Source organism: Lissotriton vulgaris, chromosome 7 (genome assembly GCF_964263255.1).
Source record: "Lissotriton vulgaris chromosome 7, aLisVul1.2, whole genome shotgun sequence".
Lineage (NCBI taxonomy): Eukaryota > Metazoa > Chordata > Amphibia > Caudata > Salamandridae > Lissotriton > Lissotriton vulgaris.
The window spans coordinates 363408753-363431639 of NC_141695.1; the positions used below are offsets into that span (position 1 = coordinate 363408753).

At 46.6% G+C, this 22887-nt stretch overlaps 1 protein-coding gene across 6 annotated transcripts in view; it reads left to right on the top strand.

The window, feature by feature from the left end:
* LOC147701649 (immunoglobulin superfamily member 1-like) overlaps nt 1-22887 on the top strand; it is a 932114-nt gene that overhangs the window by 79819 nt on the left and 829408 nt on the right. The window contains exon 1 of one of the 6 annotated variants that reach the window (XM_086930281.1): nt 8904-8995. The exons of the other annotated variants lie outside the window; for them this stretch is intronic. The gene's annotated coding sequence lies outside the window, so the exon portion shown is untranslated. Of the gene's footprint in view, nt 1-8903; nt 8996-22887 lie in introns of those variants that run through there. 6 annotated transcript variants of the gene reach the window in all.

Genomic DNA, 22887 nt, shown 5'->3' on the forward strand with positions numbered 1-22887 from the left:
TTACTCACTATACCACTGGAGTCAAGCTATCCTGGCTGAAGACGGCTGATAGTCAGAAACCGGTCCTAGGATGCTTGATTCCAGTCCAGGGAAGACATGGCTTGGCAGTTCGGGGTGGACTGTTCCCATGAGGCACAGGGTCAAGACTGATTTGCATATGGCCATGTCTGAACAGGGGTGGCTTCGTGAGCAAAATAACGATGTATTAAACCCAGATCTGTGACTGGGGGTGAATGTTTTGCCGTTGTGCAACATTCCGTCCATCATCTTGTGTATTTTGCTGTTCACCCTATGTGTGAAGGGTATGCCTAGATGTGGGTCTCTTGCTCACTACGCCACTGGAGTTAAGCTATCCTGGCTGAAGATGGCTGATAGCCAGAAACCGGTCCTAGGATGCTTGATTCTGGTCCAAGGAAGACATGGGTTGGCAGTTTGGGCTGGACTGTTCCCATGAGGAGCAGGGGCAAGACTGATTTGCATATGGCCATTTCTGAACTGGGGTGGCTTAGTGAGCAAAATAATGATGGATTAAACCCAGATCTGTGACTGGGGTGAATGTTTTGCCATTGTGCAACATTCCATCCATCATCTTGTGTGTTTTGCTGTTTACCCTATGTGGGAAGAGAATGCCTAGACATGGGTCCCTTACTCACTATGCCACTGGAGTCAAGCTATCCTGGCTGAAGACGGCTGATAGTCAGAAACCGGTCCTAGGATACTTGTTTCTGGTCCAGGAAGACATGGCTTGGCAGTTCGGGCTGGACTGTTCCCATGAGGCACAGGGTCAAGACTGATTTGCATATGGCCATGTCTGTAATGGGGTGGCTTGGTGAGCAAAATAACGATGGATTAAACCCGGATCTGTGACTGGGGGTGAATGTTTTACCATTGTGCAACATTCCGTTCATCATCTTTTGGTTTTTGCTGTTCACCCATTGTGGGAAGGGTATGCCCAGACGTGGATCCCTTGCTCACTACGCCACTGGAGATAAGCTATCCTGGCTGAAGACGGCTGATAGTCAGAAACTGGTCCTAGGATGCTTGATTCCAGTCCAGGAAAGACATGGCTTGGCAGTTCAAGGGGAACTGTTCCCATGAGGCACAGGGTCAAGACTGATTTGCTTATGGCCATGTCGGTACTGGGGTGGCTTGGTGAGCAAAATAACAATTGATTAAACCCATATCTGTGACTGGGGGTGAATGTTTTGCCATTGTGCAACATTCCGTCCATCATCTTTTGTGTTTTGCTGTTCACCCATTGTGGGAAGGGTATGCCCAGACGTGGGTCCCTTGCTCACTACGCCACTGGGGTCAAGCTATCCTGGCTGAAGATGGCTAATAGCCAGAAACCGGTCCTGGGATACTTGATTCCGGTCCAGGGAAGAACTGGCTTGGCAGTTTGGGCTTGACTGTTCCCATGAGGCACAGGGTCAAGACTGATTTGCATATAGCCATGTCTGAACTGAGGTGGCTTGGTGAGCAAAACAACGATGGATTAAACCCAGATCTGTGACTGGGGGTGAATGTTTTGCCATTGTGCAACATTCCGTCCATCATCTTGTGTATTTTGCTGTTCACCCTATGTGGGAAGGGTATGCCCAGACGTGGGTCCCTTGCATACTACGTCACTGGAGTCAAGCTATCCTGGCTGAAGTGGCTGATAGCCAGAAACCGGTCCTAGGATGCTTGATTCTGGTCCAGGGAAGACATGGCTTGGCAGTTCAGGCTGGACTGTTCCCTTGAGGCACAGGGTCAAGACTGATTTGCATATGGCCATGTCTGAACTGGGGTGGCTTGGTGAGCGAAATAACAATGGATTAAACCCAGATCTGTGACTTGGGTGAATGTTTTGCCATTGTGCAACATTCCGTCCACCATCTTGTGTGTTTTGCTGTTCACCCTGTGTGGGAAGGGTATGCCCAGACGTGGGTCCCTTGCTCACTACGCCACTGGAGTCAAGCTATCCTGGCTGAAGATGACTGATAGCCAGAAACCAGTCCTAGGATGCTTGATTCTGGGCCAGGGAAGACATGGCTTCGCAGTTCAGGCTCGACTGTTCCCATGAGGCACAGGGTCAAGATTGATTTGCACATGGCCATGTCTGAACTAGGGTGGCTTAGTGAGCAAAATACCAATGGATTAAACCCAGATCTGTGACTGGTGGTGAATGTTTTGCCATTGTGCAATATTCTGTCCATCATCTTGTGTGTTTTGCTGTTCACTTGCAAAGCTGGACACACCCTCGACCCAATCTTTACAGGTGGGACAAACATCCGTTGCAGCCACACCACCCAGCCCCTTTGGACGGACCACCACTGCGTCCACTTCACCTTCAACACCACCACCATACCCAAGCCACCCCTCGCCCACCACAAGAAACTGGAGCAAGGTCACAGAGAAACACCTCAACACCACCCTCCTCCAAGACCCCCCCCAGTGCCACAACCAACACCAACTCCGCAGCCAGGGAATTTCACCGCTGGACCTCCTGCTGCATCGACAAGCTCGCACCCTTCTGCCGCCCCGCCAAACAACGCCCTCTGAAGGCTCCCTGGTTCACCACTGAACTACAAGAAGCCAGATGCTCCTGCAGATGCCTAGAAAAAACCTGGCGAAACCAGAAAACCACGGTAGCACAGAATAACTACCAGAGCGCCCTGAAGGAATACCACTTGCGCATATGAGACACCAAATGGACCTTCATAAAAGACAAAGTCCAGCCCAATGTGCCCAATGCCAAGGAACTGTTCAACATCATGCAGCAGTTCGCAAAAACCCTCAGCGAAGCCACGGACATCACACCTTCAAAGGAACTCTGCTACAAACTCAGCTTGTAGTTCTGAATAGCACGGAGTCTGCCTTGACAAAAGTCATGGATAACATCCGCAGAAAAGTGGATTTGGGTCTCACCACCGTACTGGTGCTGCTTGATCTTTCAGCAGCTTTCGACACCCTGTCTCCCCTGACTTTAACATCTAGGTTAAGGGAGGCAGGGGTAGTCGGACCAGCGCTCAGTCTCCTGAGCTCCTTTTTACAACATCGAGAGCAGCGTGTCATGCTAGGTGAATACCTCTCCCCTGCCAAGTCTTTGCAATGTGGGGTGCCTCAGGGGTCGGCATTGAGTCCGACCCTGTTCAACATCTACGTGGCCCCCCTTGCAAGACTTGTAAGATCTCAGGGGATGGAGGTAGTGTCGTATGCTGACGACACGCAGATTATGGTATCCCTGACCCACTCTGTCAGTGAAACTGCTTCTAACTTTAGGGCCTGCATGCAACTTGTTGCAGAGTGGATGGTCTCCAACTCCCTAAAGTTGAACGGGGACAAGACAGAGGTCCTGGTCTTTGGCAAGGACCAGGACATATGGTCAGATGACTGGTGGCCCCCTTCTTTAGGCAGCTGCCCCATACCTACCAAATCTGCTAGAAACCTAGGTGTCATCTTTGACACCCAGCTCTCCATGGAGCTACAGGTGAATAGAACGGTGGCAACCTGTTGGGGTGTCATCAAGACCCTGAAAAGGATTGTGCACTATCTGTCCCCACAGGCGCGGAAACAGGTGGTGATTGCCCTTGTTGGCTCAAGGCTCGATTACTGTAACTCAGTGTACGCCGGGGCCAACAAGGGCTTGCTCCAGCGTCTACAGGTCATACAGAACGCTGCAGCGCGGTTTGCTCTCGCTTTGCCCTGGTTGTCATCTATGACCCTAGCGAGGAAGAACCTCCACTGGCTCCCCATTCCGTCAAGGATCACTTTCAAACTCCTTTGCCTTACATATAAGGCTCTAACTGCAGGCCCGGCTGATGCCCTTGGCTCATTACTTACCAGATATGTTCCGGGCAGATGTTTACGATCCAGCGAGCAACATCAACTGGTAATCCCCAGAGCCAAGAAGGCTAGATGGGGGTCCAAAGCTTTCTCCATATTGGCACCTCTGATGTGGAATTCACTCCCCCTTGAAATCAAACGACTTCCTTCCCTTGACCTCTTTAGGAAGTCATTTAAAACTTGGCTCTTTATTAAGGCATACCAGTAGGCTCTGTTTCTGTCTGCTAACAGCTTTATATTTTGGTTTAGGCGCCTTGACGCCCACTGGGCATAGCTGCGCGTTATAAATAATATTTCATTCATTCATTCAAGATCAAAGCCCTCTACAACAACTTCAATGAAAAGACACCAGACACCACCCCCACCCCCACACCACCGATAAGCCATCCATCATGACCTGGAATCCCTCCACCGTAGAACTGGAATCCTGCCATCGAACCCGAACTAGGATGGACCATCAATGCCTCCTTCATGTCCAGCCTCTTCCCAGATGACTGGAAGCGGGCAGAGATCAAACCCCTCCTCAATAAACCAACGGCCGACCCAACAGACCTGAAAATCTACCGGCCCATCTCTCTCTCTCCCTTCGCGGTCAAACTCACAGAGAGACTTGTGAATGCACATCTGACCACCTTCATCGAAGGAAAATCCATCCTGGATGCCTCCCAGTCTGGATTCCGCAGCAAACATTGCACCACGACCACCCTCCTCACCGCCACTGATGACATCTGCATGCTACTCGAACAAGGACACGCTGCGGCCCTCATCCCTCTGGACCTCACCGCAGCCTTCAACACCATTTTCATACCGTACACTCGCAGACTCCCTCCCTTTCTCTCCAATTCCACCGATATCAATTGTGGAGTACACCAAGGATCATCGCTCAGCCCCAACATCTACATGGACCCCTCGCCACCATTGTCAGACAGCAAGGGTTCAGCATTGTATCCTACGCCGATGACACCCAGCTCATCCTCTCACTCACAAAGAAGTCAGAAGACACCAGGCTCTGTTTCCAGGAAGGAATGAAGAACGTGGCAGCCTCAGTGAAAGACACCTGTTTGACACTCAACTCAGAGACGACCGAGGTCCTCATCATTGGACCCTACACCTCCGCCTGGGACTACATCTGGTGGCCCTCTGCCCTCGGAAACCCATCATCCCCTCTAGACCATGTATGAAATCTCTGCATCATCCTCGACTCCTCCCCCTCCATGAACCGCCTGATCAATAGCGTCGCCTCCACCAGTTTCAACTGCCTACGCGTCCTGCGCAAGACCTTCAAATGGATCCCCCGACTGCAGAAGAAACTTCACCCACGCACTTATAACCAGCAGACTGAACTACTGCAACCCCCTATACGCCGGAATCCACAGAACCCTTCTACACAAACTCCAAACCATCCAGAATGCTGCAGCCAGACTTATCTTCTGGACACCACTTCACAAACACATAACCCAACAAGACCTCCACTGGCTCTCCGTCGAGAAGAGGGTCACCTGCAAACTCCTCACCCACACCTACAAATCCCTCAACAACATTGGACCCAAATACCTCAACGAGATGGTATCCTTCCAAGTACCCAAGAGAAACCTTTGCTCCTCCGACCTTATCCAAGCAGAGGTCTCCAATGCATCCGCAGAAACAGAAAAGGCAGGAGAGCCTTCTCCTACATCGCAACCAAGACCTGGAACGAGCTCCCTGTGAACATCAGATGCTCCCCGACCCTGCACACATTCAGGAAGGACCTCAAGACCTGGCTCTTCAACTGATCCGGAGCTGCTCCCTCCCTCCCCAGTGCCTTGAGACCCACGCTTTATTAACCCCTGATTGATTGATTCATTCATTCATAGTTTTGCCGTCATTGTAAACAACGTTTCCCCCACATGTAGTATCTGGACTGATATCCACAGGATGTAGGGTGAACTGATGAGTTCTTAAGACTTGAGAGTTGGTGAGAAACACAAAGTACTAACTCAGCCTCTATTTCATGCTGATTGCCAAAAATAGGTATTCTGCTATTCATTAAAATTTCTAAAATGCCATTAGTTTTACCGTCGTCTGTCAGATGGGTGTAACATATTGATGGTTTTGGGGACTTTCAATGTTAGATTTGTATTCTTTTAAAGACTGCGACATTGTGCAATTTCTGTCTAACCGGCTGTATTCTGCTATTCATTAAAATTTCTAAAATACCATTAGTTTTACATTCGGCTGTCAGATGGGTGGAACATATTGATGGTTTTGGGGACTTTCAATGTTAGATTTGTATTCTTTTAAAGACTGCGACATTGTGCAATTTCTCTTCCCTCTTTCTCTGGAGAGTAGCCAGTGTCCTTTGTCTTACATGATAACTAAGGGCATTGATTTGAATGGCATTTGGAGCTTACATGGTGATGATCACACTCTAGGGCAAAGTCCCCAGCTTTGAAATGTACCTGAAGAAAGTTCCAATTCCTAAATTTCTGCTCTTTGCTCTTGTACCTTAAGTGATAAATCTTCTCTGACTGCACAGATATGCATGTCCAGGATGAGGAATGAGAAGAAGAATCAGTCACAATGCCACCCATGTTCATCAAGTCATAGGTGCAGTTGAGGGGCATATGGAATGTGTTCTTGTGTTATCTAGGATACCTTAATGTGGTATATACTATACCACAGTAAGGTCCAGTTTGCACAGGGTCCAGTGGATTCCCAAAGGCTTTATAGAGGCCAAGGGGTGAGTTAAGAATTTTTTGTACACACTCAGACAAGAAATGGTTACACACACTCAAAGATTGAATCCAAGACCAATTGTTATGTATGAAAATATTACTTTGCTACTTTTATTTTATTTCTAGGACCAAGAGAAACTCAGTTGCAAGTAAGTACCAGTTTTCAAATATCAATACGTTTCAGGTACATTAAATTGTGTTTGCAATAGCAGTAAAAATACTTAACACGTATACTGAAAATACTTTGTGATATAATATTCAACAGTAGTAGAACTTAACAATTGAAACAGATAGACATTTAGTGCAACAGATAGAAATGCAAAGCACTCCTATGGAAGGAAAACAGTTTTTCACCTTTACAGGTAAGTACTCTACTTACACATCCAGGCTTTGGGGGTTTAGACCAATACAGGGCAAGGGTCAGATCAAGGTAGGTATTATACCACCAGCGGCACTGGGACTGTCAGGTGCAGAGGTCACTGGGTCCAATGTTAGTCAATAGAGACTGAGGGCACAACAAGAGGTGCTGGTTGCAGGTAAATTCCCACGGTTTCAGGGCACAGGCTTTAAGGGTTAAAACAAGCACAACTGGGGCCACATGGCTGCACCAACCATACACTACCAGCAGCACCGGGGCGGCTGGGTGCAGGGTGCAAATCAGCATCAGTCGCCCAATGCAGGTAAATGTGATTCTCAGTCGCACAAAGAAGCTGCAGGCTTCGTCCAGGAGGCTGGACGAAGGTGACCACCAGCTGGGCAGGTAGGTTGATTTGTGAATGGAGGCTTGAGCCTCGTCAGCTGAGCTCTCCAAAGTCTGACAGTGAGGATGCAGGTTTGCCTTTAGGTGTTGGATTTTCTTTACTGGAGATGGTTGCGATCAGGGGGACCCTTCGTGTTGATGCTGCAGGCGCCCTTGTGGCATCCAGGAGAGGTCCTCCACTGATGGAGTCGAGGTCAGATCTCTGGGGAGACTTCACTGAACAGGTGAGCCACTCTAAATCCGGCTGTGGGTGTCAGTTGCAGCGTGGCCAGGAGATGGGGAACCGGCTGGATCTGGAGTCCTTGTACTTGGATTCTTCTGGACAAGGATGCTGAGATCTTGTATTTTTTGAAGAGTGACAGTCTTGCTCAGGTTTCTGGAAGTCACCGGCCACAGGACAGGTGTTGTCTTCTTGGCAGGTCCTTTAAGATGGAGACAGGTCGGAACACTGGGGCGAAGTCAGTAGTCATCTTCAGGCTTTGCTGCATGGCGTCTTTTTCATCCTTTTTCTTCGTAGGTTGCTGGAATCTGAGGATCAAGGTTCAGGGACGCAGCCAAATCCAAATGTAGGGGTGTTTATGGGTCTAAGACCCATTTGCGCATGCAAATATCCATCGTACATATGGCCATTGGAGCAGGACCATATTTTCATTTTATTATTTAAGATTTTTGCTAAACATTTGCCAGTAACAACCAGTAGGGCAATGAGTCTGAAGTTGGCTGGGTTATCCCTCAAGCCCTTTATATGGATTGAGGTGAGTATGGCACCTCTCCAGCTATCCTAGAATTTGTTTTACATTAAGCGGTTTTTAAAGAGTGGCTCCAGAAGATCGCCCAATCTTCTGAAGCATCTTTGAAGATCTTTGTGAGGATGCTGTTTCGGCCAGGGGCTCCTGCAGCTCTGAAAAAAGCTGAGGTGTGCATGATCTGTTGCTAATGTGGCACCGGACCACAATGATGTACTTTGAAGTGTGTTGATGTCCTCCGGTAACTCTTCAAAAGCAGTCTCTAGGCTGCACACTAATTTATCAGGGTTGTATGGATTATGTATGTAATTGTTCCACTGCTCGACGGATACAGCTGGAAACTTCTTCCAATTGTTTTGATTTACTTTTCTCTTAACAAGAGACCAAAATGTTATTGGCCTCATATAATTTTACCCAAGCTTGATCTTCTCTGGTTAAAGCAAAGACTTTTTGTCTGTACATCTTCAGGGGCTTCCTGAACTCCATTAGCATGCTTCCCGTGGCAAAATCTCTATGGAGCCCCCTCCAGGGTTTGTTTAGATCATGTTATAAGGGCCTCAATACAGGATTGTTGGTTTAATTTTCGTACTGAGCTCTGCCTGTTGCTTGTGGCTAGTGTGCCAGTTTTGCTAGTAGTTTAGTCAGTAGAGTTGGCAACCTCAGCAAGGAAGTTAATGTTATTGATGTTTTATTTTGCAGTTGTTTCTTCAGTTCTGCCCAAATATTCTGGGGCCAGATTTGCAGATAATTTTATTCTTCATATCCCGCAGGTGCCCTCTTCTGTGCCAACTACATATAGTTGCTGTAATTCCAAAGTCTCACTGTGGATGGAATTGAGAAGCGTGGGAGCTATTTGGAGAGTGGCAGACTTGGAAGTTGCAAATCCGGATGAAATACTGGGAAGAAACTCAGATATAATCAATTTGTGAGGTCAAAAAACTAGTTGTGTGAGTATGACTGGCTGGTTGATCCTTGCTTCCCCTTCCATTTAAGGTTCATAGATCCAAGGCGTTTAAGGCGGAGGCAAATTTCTGGATGGGTCTTTCTCGTTTCTTGAGGCCGGGCACAATCTCTGGAATATTCCATTGGTTGTCCTCTTCTTGCTGCTTGGGGGACATGTGGGATAGCCCAAGTAGAAATATATTTAAATCTCCTGCCAAGATCCAGAATTCGTTCAGATATTGTGGGCATAGGCCCTTATTCAAATTTAAAATCTTTAGCGTGATCAATTTTTTTTAGGTTGCTTTGGATTTATATATATGCTTCCAAAGATTAACAATGGACTCTTTTTTCGGTGCTTTGTGGATCAAGATTGAAACACCTCCTGAGGCAAGCCGCCCTGAAGTAGAGAGGGAGGTCAATGGCAGTATTCGTTGTGTTTGGGCCATGACTTGTGTGATAATTGCCAGTTCTCATGTAGGCAAATTATATCTTTGAAGCATATTTCCTTAAGAGCTAAGGTGTCATTTAGAAGGGAGCTTAAGCTTCGTACATTCCATGAGCACGGATGCAATACTGACTTGTTTATTTGTTTGGGGGGTACTTGGGGACCCTGTCCCCTTAAGTATTGCATACACTTCAGTGACTGTTCCTTCTGAGGCAGCATACTCTTTTGTTGGCTACATGGTCCATTGAAACCCTTTTTTCCAAATGTTTTTTTTAGGATTTTGTATTTCATTACATCGATTATGCCAGTGAGAAGAAATCATTTCATCATGAAATTACATTAATCTGTGTCTATTATCCATCTAGAGAATACTGGGAGGAAAAGACCTCTTACACATGTTCGCATTGTACTCAAGTCATAATAGAGAAACCCTTCTTAAGCAGCAACCACTATTCTTCTCACGGGGAAGTCAGTGGCAAACCCTGAACTGACCAGTGCTCAACTCTCAAGTAGCTTGGCACAGAGCAGTCAGGCTTCACTCAGAGGCAATGTATAAAGTATTTGTGCAACACTTCAAACAATAACACAGGGAAAACACACCACAAAAGGATCCCACACCAATTTAAAAAAACAGAATAATTTCTAAAAAATAAAACAGACCAAAATTACAACAATTCAGTCAGTAGAACCAGAGATATGCAGGTTTAGAGATTTTAGTAAAAACAGTGTCTAAAAGCACAAAGTGCCAACTGTGGATATCTGGTCGCGCCAGACTGGGGTAAATTCAAAAGTTCAGGCCAACCGTGATGAAGCATGAGCTGGCTACAGGACCCACTTAGGCCCGCTAAACAAAGTACCTTAAATCCAGGTTAGCAAAATGTTTCAAGCAGCAGAAGCAATGAGTCAGTTCCGAGATGTGGCATGGCTGTGGGGCGAAGTCTTGTGTCATTCTCAAGGATGGCAGCAACAAGGGGTTGCATAGCAAAGTCCCTCCTTGAGGATGCGTCACACAATCAGGACAGCGTGTCAGTTCCGTGAAGCTGCAAAGCTGTGTTGCAGAGTCAGCAGTCCTAATTGAGGAAGCCATCTACAAGAGATATGATGCATCGTGCAGCAGAGGATACGATGAGGCAACGGGCTGCAATGCAATGGGGGTCTTTGCGACAATTCCAATGTACACAGCAACAGCGATGCATCAGTACTGATAGAGGTTGCGCTGTGCTGCAGAGGAGATGCATCGGTTCTGCTGGATACACAGAGACTGGTTGAGCACCTTAGGCCCACTTCCAAGGGATAAGGACTTGGGTGGCACCAATTGGCAAGGTAGATTCACTAATGGCAGTCCAGGGGCTGGGTTCAAGGTTTTTGGAGCCTTCTGTCCCTCGGGCTCTAGTCAGGAGGCCAACCAACTAGCACTAGGAGTTACTCTAGGGTTCTGGGTTTAACAGATGCAAGTTCTCACCCAGACAAGAGGGCAGCAGGCTGCAGGTCAGTACAATAAATAGCTATCTAGCAGGGCAGCAGTCTATCAGAGTGCCAGTTCTTCAATAACATCATTCTTTCTTCCGGGCAGAGTATCTACCGGTCCAGAAGTTTACTGAAGAGTTGGTGTCTGAGGTTCGGTATCTATACCCAGTTGTGCCTCTGAAGTAGAGGAGAAGATTCTAGAGGTTTTCATGTGAAGTCCACGGCATCCTGCCTTTCCTGGCATAAGACAAACTATAGGGGGTATGCAGCCCTTTGGGTGAAGGCAGGACACAGCCTAATCAAGTGTAGGTAAGGCTGTACTCAGCTCCACCTTCCCATCCTGCCAGTAATGAACCATACCGACACACCCAAGCTGCCTATTGTGTGTGGCTGTCTAGGAGGAAAACACAAAGTCCAACTGTTAGCTACACCCAGTTATGTGAGCCAGAGACAAGCTACAGGCACTAAAGGCAAATCACTAAAGTCAGGAAAACACCAACTTATTAACAGTGGCATTTTCAAAATTGTAATTTAAAATTTGACTGCACCATAAGTTAGTTTTCATTGCAATTCCAAAGACGCCAAACATTAACTGGCTACCTGTTCCTATTTGGAAATTACAGTCTATTAAATGTAATAAGGAAACTTCAATGTGAGTCTATGCCTTTCAGTACAAGTGAAACTTAAAAGTACTTGCCTGACTTTCAAATGCATTTTACCCTGCTCTCTGGGCTGTCCACTTCTACCATAGGGGTGACTTATTTGTTTCACAAAGGGGGTTTGGGCCTGGCAGAAGGTTGTTTTTGGCAGATAGAAATTAAAAACTGCACACACAGGCTGCAATGGCAGACCTGAGACATGTTTAAAGGGCTACTTAAGAGAGTGGCACAATAAGTGTTGAAAGCCCACTTGTACATTATAATTTCAGGCCTGGATACAGGTAGTACCACTTTACTAGAGACATATAAGCAAATTAAATATGTCAATTGGGACAAACTATAGGAGGTATGCAGCCCTTTGGGTGAAGGCAGGACACAGCCTAATCAAGTGCAAGTAAGGCTGTACTCAGCTCCACCTTCCCATCCTGCCAGTAATGAACCATACAGACGCACCCAAGCTGTCTATTGTGTGTGGGTGTCTAGGAGGAAAACACAAAGCCCAACTGTTAGCTACACCCAGTCATGTGAGCCAGAGACAAGCTATAGGCACTAAAGGCAATTCACCAAAGTCAGGAAAACGCCATCTTTTTAACAGTGGCATTTTCAAAATTATAATTAAAAATTTGACGTCACCATAAGTTCGTTTTCATTACAATTCCAAAGACGCCAAACATTAACTGGTTACCTGTTCCTATTTGGAAATTACAGTCTATTAAATGTAATAAGGAAACTCCAAAGTGAGTCTATGCCTTTCAGAACAAGTGAAACTTAAAAGTGCTTGACTGACTTTTCAAATTTTAATAAATTAGAGTTCAAGATCAAGAGACAAGCTGGGAATTTACATAGGGGTGGCAATATGTCTAGTTTCTGGTTGGGAGAACAGAGTTGGAGAGGAAAGTTACACTAGACTCTGTGGGAGCGAGAGGGTAAGTGTTGTGCTTCACGTGGCTGCACAGGATGCAATGTACGGTAGGACGTTTGTCAATCACCATGAGTGTGTTAAAGGAAATAAGGAAGAATGTAGTAGGATGGAAGGGATGGCTCTCTTTGTAAGGTGCTTGCAACCAGGGGGTGATCATAGTGAAGGAATGTAATAAGGGAAAAGGGTTCTTGGTGTAGGAATAAGCAGAAGAATGAATAAGGGAGTTGACTCCAGTCAGTGGGGGTTTAGACTTTGTAAAGATGATACCTGAAAGGGTTGATCTTTAGCTGTTTGCATAAGATATAGGTATATTTGATGCTAGTTTTGAGTGATTGTTAATTCTGCGCTCCAGAAATTCATTGCTAATATATCTTAGGTGCAAGAGGCCACTTTCCACTGTGGCTCTCAACTCATGACTTCTGTGGAGTCATTTGCTTATCTGTATCGAAGAACATTTGTATGGCAATTGGAGTACTGCTGTCTGAGACAATGGTCTTGTATCTTTGGTGTAACAAGTGTTGGTTCCTGTAAATCTGAGGGTACTGTAAAGTTGTCGTCCCTAGACTCATATACTAAAGTAATGAATGACTCAGAAACTTAGTTCTAGTGGGTTCAACTGACCCAGAGAACGTGCACCTGGATCCTTTTATTGGGAGGGTTACCTCACTGTGATACCTGTGATGAATGGTTGTGGGGTGGGTGTAGTCACTGATCCTATGAAGGGGCTGCAATATCGCATGTCCAGTGGGACACTACATTCCTCCCAAACTCCAAATGAAAAAAGACAATGGGCCTGATTCACAGGACTAACTTACGACAAAATCCTAAACTTACTACTTTTGGTATTCATAGACAGCATTTAGTACTCTTAAATTAGGATTTTGTCTTAAATTAGGATTTTGTCTAAGTTAGGATTTTGTCTTAAGTTAAAGTTAAGTTTGCCTTAAGTTTAACTTAAGACAAAATCCTAAATTAAGACAAAATCCTAATTTAGGACAAAATCCTAATTTAGGACAAAATCCTAACTTAATATAAAATATTAATTTAAAACAAAATCCTAATTTAGGACAAAATCCTAATTTAAGACTACTGAATGCCTTCTGTGAATACCAAAAGTAGTAAGTTTAGGAGTTTGACGTAAGTTAGTTCTGTGAATAGGCCCCTAAGAATCAAACCTGTAGAAACAAAACAAATAAACTGGATACCACATAGTGTCGTGTAGTTCCTACAAATCTATATAGGATCTGTGCATTGAGACAACATAAACTAAGGGATTGGTGTCCAGACTGATTCTAGAATCCAACATAGGATATGTTAGTCTGTAAACCAGATAGCTCACAGTGCCACTATAAGCCCCACAACTTTACCAAAGAGAGAATCATTTCTGGCAACTATTGAACATGACAAGCTTGATCCCTCAGGGATTGTTAAACAGTACAGTAATTTTCGCTCAGTCACTCGTGCTCACTCAGAGAGATACACAGAATAAACTGTGGGGACATTTTCAATAAGTATTTATTGAACCAGTGTCATGCTAGTATAAAATATGTGTGCCGCAACAACCATTAGACAGAAGCAGATGTATACGGTTATGAGCACTAACAGATTAAAGAAAAGGTAGAATTCCACCATGGTACTAAAACAATGAATATATGCTGGTATGTAGATACATGACAATAATCATGAGCACCCCTAAAATGCAAACCCTAACTAGAAGTACCTAAATTTACCAAGCATGTGTGAAGGTGTACGGCCAAGAATCTCCCTGGGAAAGAGCCAACCCCATTACCTGATGGGAGAGAATGAAGGACACTGTCTTTGTCTCGAAATGGACAACTCGCTAGGGATGTCAGACCACTGCCTGCTGGAATGTCTGCGGGCAGGGACTTCAACGTCTTGTGTCAGCGTGTGAGCATGGAAGCTTCTTCTCCTCTGGTTTGCCCAGTGAAGATGTGGGACTTATATACCAGAAAGGTACCCACTTTGCTTTCTACCTCAATTTGGAATGATACTGTGGGCTTGTCGGCCAAGGATGACGATAGTGGTGACTTCTGTACAAAGTTATACCATATACAGAAAGAGGCAAGAGAAGTACAGAAACAGGCAGGAACGGTACAGAAACAGGGAACAGGGGTACAGAAAGAGGCAAGAGAGGTAGAAAAAGAGAAAAGAGGGGTACAGAAAGAGGCAAGAGATCTACAGAAAAAAGCAACAGAGGTGCTGAAAGAGGCAAGTGACGTACAGAAAGAGGCAAGAGAGCTGTAGAAAAAAGCAACAGAGGTGCTAAAAGAGGCAAGTGAGGTGCAGAAAGAAGCAAGAGAGTTACAGACAGAGGCAATAGAAGGTCAGAAAGAAGCAACAGATGTGCATAAAGAGGCAAGGGGGTGTAGACAAAAGGAGAAGTGGCGACAGAAGCCACAGAGGTGATGAAAGAGTCACAAAGGTTGAGGTAAGAGGCAAGAGAAGTGCAGAAAGAGCCAAGAAAAGTACAGAAAGAAGCACCAGAGGTGCCGAAGGAGGCACAAGGGGTGCAGAAAGAAGGAAGAAAAGTGCAGAAAGAAGCAACAGAGGTGCTGAAAGAGGCATAAAGGGTGCAGAAAGAGGCAAGAGAAGTTAGAAAGAAGCAACAGAGGTACAGAAAGAGGCAAGAGTGCTACAGAAAGAGGGAAGAGAGCTGTAAAAAGAGGCAAGAGTGATGGACAAATAGGGAAGAGGGTTGCAGAAAGAGGCTGGAGGGGTGCAGAAGTAAGCAACACAGGTGCCAAAAGAGGCAAGAGAGGTGCAGAAAGAAGCATGTGAAGTGCAGAAAAAAGCAACAGAGGTGCAGAAAGACACAAGAGAGGTGCAGAAACAAGCAAGTGTTGTGAAGAAAGAGGCAAGATAATTGCTGAAAGAACCAACAGAGGTTTAGAAAGAAGCAAGAGAAGTGCAGAAATAGGCGAGTGAGATGCAGAAAGAAGCAAGAGCAGTGCAGAAAGAACCAACAGAGGTGCTGATAGAGGCAACAGTGGTGCAGAAAGAGGCATAATGGGTGCAGAAAGAAGGAAGAGGAGTGCAGAAAGAAGCAACAGAGGTGCTGAAAAAGGCACAAGGGGTGCAGAAAGAAGGAAGAGAAGTGCAGAAAGAAGCAACAGTGGTGCTGAAAGAGGCACGAAGTGTGCAAAAAGAGGCAAGAGAAGTACAGAAAGAAGTAAACGCAGTACAAAAGAGGAAAAAGTGGTGCAGGAAGAAGGAAGACAAGTGTAGAAAGAGGCAAGAGAGTTGCACAAATAGGGAAGAGGCGCAGAAAGAGGCAGGAGGGGTGCAGAAAGAATTAACAGAGGTACAAAAAGAGGCAAGCGGGGTGCACAAAGAGGTAGGAGAGGTGCACAAAGAGGTAAGAGAGGTGCAGAAAGAGGCAGGAGGGGTGCAAAAACAAGGATGAGAAGTGCAGAAAGAGTCAAGAGAATTGCTGAAGGAAGCAACAGAAATGTAAAAAGAAGCAAGGGAAGTGCAGAAAGAGGCAAGTGATGTGCATGAAGAAACAACAGAGGTGATGAAAGCAGAACAAAGTGTACAGAAAGAGGCAAGAGAAGTTCAGAAAGAAGCAACAGAGGTACAGAAAGGGGCAAAAGTGCTGGAAAAATAGGGAAGAGGGTGCAGAAAGAGGCAGGAGGGGTACAGAAAGCTACAACAGAGGTGCTGAAAGATGCTGGGCTCCACAAAGTCTGACGGTGCAGATGCAGGGTTGACTTTAGGTTTTGGATTTTCTTTATTGGAGCTGGTTGCAATCAGGGGGACCCTTCGTGCTGATGCTGCAGGCATCTTTGTGGCATCCAGGAGAGGTTAGCCACTGATGGAGTCGAGGTCAGGATCTCTGGTGCGACTTCACTGAACAGGTGAGCCACTCAGACTCGGACTTTGGATGTCGGGGCAGAGTGGCCAGGAGATGGGGATCCGGCTGGATCTGGAGTCCTTGTAGGCAGATTCTTCTGGGCAAGGATGCTGTCCTCGGGTGATCTGGTCTTTTTTGAAGAGCAACAGTCTTCCTCAGGTTTCTGGAAGTCACTGGCCGAAAACAGGTATCGTCTTCTTGGCAGGTACTTTAAGCTGGAGACAGACCGGTACACTGGGGCCAAGTCAATAGTCATCTTCAGGCTTTGCTGCATGGCGTCTTTTTCATCCTTTTTCTTCATAGATTGCTGGAATCTGAGGATCAAGGTTCAGGGCCGCAGTCAAATACTAAATTTAGGGGTGTTTATGGGTCTAAGACCCATTTGTGAATGCTAATATCCATCGTACATCTGGCCCTTGGAGCTGGACCATATTTTAATTTCATTATTTAAGACTTTTGCTAAACATTTGCCAATCACATCCAGTAGGTCAATGAAGTTGGCTGGGTTATCCCATAAGCCCTTTTTATGGATTGAGGTGAGCATGGCACCTCTCCAACTGTCCTAGAATTTGTTTTACATTAAGCAGTTTTTAAAGAGTGGCTCAAGAAGATCAGCCCAAGCTGCTGAAGCATTTAGAAGATCTTTGTGGGGATGCTGTTTGGGCCAAGGGCTCCTGCAGCTCCAAAAGTAGTTAAGGTGAGCATGTTCCATTGCGAATGTGGCACGGGACCACAACAATGTACTTTGAAGTGTGTTGATGTCCTTCGGGAACTCTTCAATAGCAGTCTCCAGGCTTCACACTAATTTATCAGGCTTGTATGGATTATGGATGTAATGGTTCCACTGCTCGACAGATGCAGCTTGAAACTTCTTCCAATTTTTTTGATTTACTGTTCTCTTAACAAGAGACCAAAATGTTATTGGCCTCATACAATTTTACCCAAGCTTGATCTTCTCTGGCTATAGCTATTTCCCAGACTTTTTGTCTGTCCATCTTCAGGACTTCCTGAACTCCATTAGCACGCTCCTTGTGGCAAAACCTCTATGGAGCCGCCTCCAGGGTTTGTTCACATCATGTTGTAAGGGCCTCAATACAGGATTTTTGGTTTCATTTTCGTACTGAGCTCTACCTGTTGTTTGTGGCTTGTGTGCTAGTTTTGCTAGTAGTTTAGTCAGTAGAATTGGCCAGCTCAGCAAAAAAGTTCATTTTATGGTATAATTTTTTTTAAATAATTTTCTTTATTAACAGTAGGAATCAACATTACAAGGCAAATCACAGTATATTTACGCATCTCTTCGCAGGATAGTTTGAACAGGCGAAAGTGCACGTTTTACAACAATCGGTAACATGTTTCATATCTAGATTGTTTCTTCATGAGCTGGTAATAGCGGCGAAGTGCAGATGTTCGTTAATACCTCACCCATCACCTTGTGTACCTATTTCCAATACCTATGTATAAATGTGCATTCCCACAGTATATGGAGGAATGTGCCCTCACTCCCACACCCCCTCCTACATCGGCTGTCTGTTGCTCTTCCCATTAGTAACATAGTTGGCCCGGGATGTAGATTCTGTGTAATATTTTGAGTTGTACCAGCCTTAACCTAGCTGCAATGGCAACGTCATGTGGCGAGGCTAGTGCTGTTATCCAATCCTCATCATCTAGAATCTCTTTCCAAGTTTTTGTGCAGTTTCAAGAGGGGATCTCCAGTGTGATTTACTAACTTTTTATAGGTGAGTGATATGGCTTTAATTGGCAAATATATGTCAAGAAGTCTGTCCTCAAGGGTTGATGAGTCCGTGTGGGTATCTCCCTTCTGGAAACAGGATAGCAACATGTGATGGATCTGTAAGTATCTGAAATATTCTGTGGGGGCAAGATCGTATTCCTGCTGCAGGACTGAAAATGGTTTGATTGTAGCTTGTCCATAAATCACCGATTTTCTAAATACCTATGAGGTCCCATTTGTCGAAACCTTTAGATGACCATAGATTCCCCAACTGGGCCGAGTCCCATGGTGGAGTGGCCAGAGTCAACTTGCGGTCCCCTCCCAGACTTTTGTTGGGCGCCTGCCAAACCTGCACCGAGTGCTTAGTGGGTCCGGTGAGGCAGTCCTTTCCGGCACTTGAGAATAGCGCATGCTGATAGTTCCCTCTCGGTAGTACCAAATGATCCATTGCATAGCCCGGATCATCCGCCTGTCTGTAGGTGCCGTGGTTGATGGCTGCCAGATGGGCTACCCAATATTATTTTTTGAGATCAGGGAGGGTGATGCCCCATCGTACCAGGTGAGATTTAGTTTGGGGAGCGCTATCCGCGGCTTCCCATTCAAGAGTAGGCGGCGTTGTAAACTTTCGATTTCTTTAAAGTAGCTTGCAGGTACCAAATCCAGTGAATCTTGCAGGGCATATAGGAACCAGGGTAGGGACATCATTTTAAATGAAGATGCTCTGCCCAACATCGAGAGTGGAAGCGTCATCCAACGCTCCGTGTCTTTTTTCAGTCTCTGTATGGGAGGGAGTAAGTTCTTAGCGAATCTGACTGATGGATCTGAGGTAATGTAAATGCCCAAGTATTTGAAACCCTGTGTGGAGACCTGTATCGTGGAATTCCTGGGAAGGCCCGCAAGGATTCCCTTGAGGACATATAGCACTGATTTGACCCAGTTGATGGAATACCCTGAGTATCCTCCAGAAATGGCAATGATTTCAAGTACTGCAGTAAGGGAGGCCCTTGGGGATGTTAAAAACAATAGGATGTTGTCCGCATATAGAGATGCGGTCTTCTTGCATTTCAGCCCATTTAAAACCTCGAATCACTAGGTCTCTGTGCACCCAGTATGCCAGGGGTTCCAGTGCCAGGGCAAAAGGGAGGGGAGAAAGCGGGCATCCCTGTCTGGTCCCTCTATTAAGTCCAAACACTTCAGATTTTTTGTTATTTACAACTATCTAGGCTAAGGGTTTTGTGTAGAGGAGTCTCACCCACTGAATGAAGTGGGGCCCAAAACCCATTTTTTCTAGAATGGCAAATAGATATGTCCATTTGAGCATATCGAATGCCATGGATGCATCTAGTGACACTAATACCGCCTCTTCCTATATGGATGCTGCCCTTCTTATCACCCATGCACCCTACGGAGTGCTGTGTTGCGCTGGGGTATGAAACCAGATTCGTCAGGGTGTACTAAGTTGTTAATGACTTTAATAAAACTGTTGGCCAGGAGTTTAGCTAAGATTTTGGGATCGGCATTCAGAAGGGAGATTGGTCTATAGGACAAGCAGGTCGTTCGGGGTTTGCCTTCTTTGTGGATCATTACTAGAGTGGCTATCCTCTGGTCGCGAGGTAGCTCCCCGAGTTCTTTACTCTCAGTAAACATTTTACACAGGTGGGGGGCAAGTTTATATAATTCAATCAGGAGGCTGTTGGGCCCTGATGCTTTCCCCGGTTTAAGTCCCCTGACTGCCTGTGTCATCTCATCTGTCGTGCGTGCCCCTTCTAAATATTCCAGCTCTGACGCTGATAGTTTAGGTAAAGTAATGTCTCGCAGGACATCGAGAGAGTCTTGCATTGTGTAGGGATTCTGTGAGGAATAGATCTGTTCGAAGTGGGTAGCAAAGGTGTTGGCAATGTCCTGGGGGTCCGGGATCTTATGGTAGGCTTCGTCAATAAGTTCTGGTATGAGCCTGCTAGCTAACCTTTGCTTGTCTAACCACGCAATCAGCTTCCTGGCCTTATCCCCTTGGTCATATATCCTTCCTAGCGTCACTCTTCTCAGTGCCTTGGCTCTATCTGTCACCAGGGCCTTTTAGTGTAGCTGTCTTTTTTTAGGTGCAGGGCGTGCAGGATGTCTGGGTTGGATCCTTCTGTCAATTCTTCCTAGAGTCAGAGGATCTCGACTCTAGTGCTTCCTCCTCCTTGACCTTTTCCTTCCTCACTCGCGCTATTTGGGAAAGGTCCTGCCCCTGACTACCGTCTTGAATGCTTCCCATAGTGTCTGATGAGAGCTAACTGAGCCCACGTTTTCTAGAAAGTATTGTTTGATTGCAGTGCGTAATGCCTCATGAACCACTGGGCTCTGGAGGTGCCAGGAGTTGATGGGGCAACTCTTCCCACTCTTTGGAGACCAACCACAATGTTTGCCCACAACGGGGAATGGTCGGATATAACTCTCGCCATGTGTCTGATCTCCCGTACATGTGTCAAGTGGTCTGAAGGGGCTAGCAAGTAATCTATCCATGACAGGCTGGCATGAGCGCCTGAGTAGTATGTGTATTAGGTAGTAGTTGGGTGAAATGAGCGCCATAGATCTTGTAGTCCCATAGCCCCCATAAAATCTGGTAGCCAGCTATTGGAGGCGCAAAGTTCTTCTGGAGGGCTCCTGTCTTTGGTGCCATCAAGTCCCATCCCTCCAGAAGAAGTCCCTCTGGTACCGTTAACAAAATGGTGCCCAGGTCTTTAAAAGCGAGTTCCTGATGGCCCGGCAGCACATAGACCGACATTAGGGTTAGTACCTTACCTTCCCATTGTCCCATTGTCCCAAGATGCCCACATACCTCCCCCCAGTGTCCACCCAGGTTGACTTGACCGTTATAGGGAAGACGTTCCTAAGTAATATACCTGTTCCCCTCGAGCCTGAGGTAAACCCTGAGTGTGCCACAAGGCGGTATCCCCACCTATTAAGGGCTTTGCAAGTATTTCCCATCAAGTGCCCACCGGGTCATGCCTCTTGATGTATTGTAGTACCGCGGTTCTCTTTACCTTGTCCCCCAAACCATTTACATTCCAGATCATTACTTTAAACTCTTTGTCCCATTGAGTACTCATGGGTATTCACGTCGGTCTAGTGGTTATAATTGATGTCTCGCACCCTTCACAGTTAATCACGGAGAGCCTGGCACCATTGATGATGCCGCCCATACCCCAACACACAACTCAAATGAGGCCAGGGCCCCGGTACCTCCTAGTCCCCTTGGGAGCCACACTCTGTTGGGTTTTTCCAGCCATCCAGCCAATCGGAAGCATCTTACGGTGCCTCAAATAATCTGGTTTTCCCCCCAGCCTCCACATGTAGATGAGCCGGGAACAACAAGGCATACTTGAGGCCCTTGTCTCTTAGTCGTTTTTTGACCCCCAAAAAGGATCTGCACTGCCTCTGTACCGCGTGGGTAAAGTCCGGGAAGAAGCTGACCTCCAAATTTTCAAGTCGTATGTGTGGTGCAACCCTGGCCTTCTGTAATAAGAGGTCTCTGTCTTGATAATTCAACAGTCTGGCCAGTATGGGATGAGGAGGGGCTCCCGGGGTCAGACGGCCCTCCGGCACCATGTGGGACCTTTCAATGACAAAGATATTTGATAGGCCTTTTGGTTGGAGGTGCTTGGTGATTAGATTTTTGACAAATGGATCCATCGCTTGTGCTTCCGCTTTTTCCTGTACACCAAGGATGCATACGTTATTGCGCCTACTACGGCATTCATAGTCATCCAGTTTTCCTTCAGCAATCTTTCGGAATGTCTTTAGTTCCTGCACTTCGATTTGTAGTTGGTTGGTGTCTTCTACCAGGCTTGTTGTTGTGACCTCCAATTGTTTGACTTTCTCCCTATTCATGGTTAGGTCTGCCCTGATTGACATGACCTCCGCATCCATTCTCTGCTCTAGAGACGCGCGAATCCCACCAATTGCGTCCAGCACAACCTTCAGGGTGTGCTCCTGGGCGTCCGCCACCGGTTCTTCCCCTGGCTTTACTTTGGGTGGCAGCTGTTCGGCCAGGGCTGTCTTCAGGCATGTGTATCTGTCCAGTTTATTATTTTGAACAGTCTTAGATCCCCTCGCAATCGACATTGTGACAGAATGGACAAGGACCATCGTGTTGCAAGTCTAGGGTTTGTCTTCCGCTGCCGTAGTGTGGTCACGGCGTCCCGGGCTCACGTAGGCCCTGTCTGTCCGACCCCTCTGTCCCTCTGTGTTACGAATGTACTGCTACGATTGTTCACTATGGAGTGGAGTGCAGCGCAGGGAGTACCCAGATGGAATTTCAGAAATAGTCAAGATGGGGCGAGGAGGCAGTTAGGTTACGGCCTCAAGCAGGTGCGACTCTTTGAACGGTAGTCCGCCCCCGCCAACTGAGACTGTGCACCTCCCTAGGCCAATTTCTCCTCTCTCCACCCTAGGTTGGGGAGTTAGCGGCTGTTGTGGGGGTGGGGCCCCCCCGAGGTGTGCTGATACAGAAGTTACCCCTGTGATGTGCTTTACTCTCTCTTCTCTAGCTTCGCAGAGGGATCCACAGCATCTCTGTCGCCTCCCGGTTACTGGGGGGCCCCATGTATTACTCCAGCCCCCACTGGTATATCGCTGCCTGCGTGGGTTCGGTGCCTTGGGGGGCTTACCTCAGTATATTGGGTCGAGGATCTGGCTTCTCTTGGACCTCTTCGTCTGCCTCCTCGCTGGCCCCCAGGAGCACCCCTGGTTATTTCCAAAGCGGCCACTCCTCCCGACGGGTGCCTGGGGGGCTTTTAGTAAAAATAGTGTC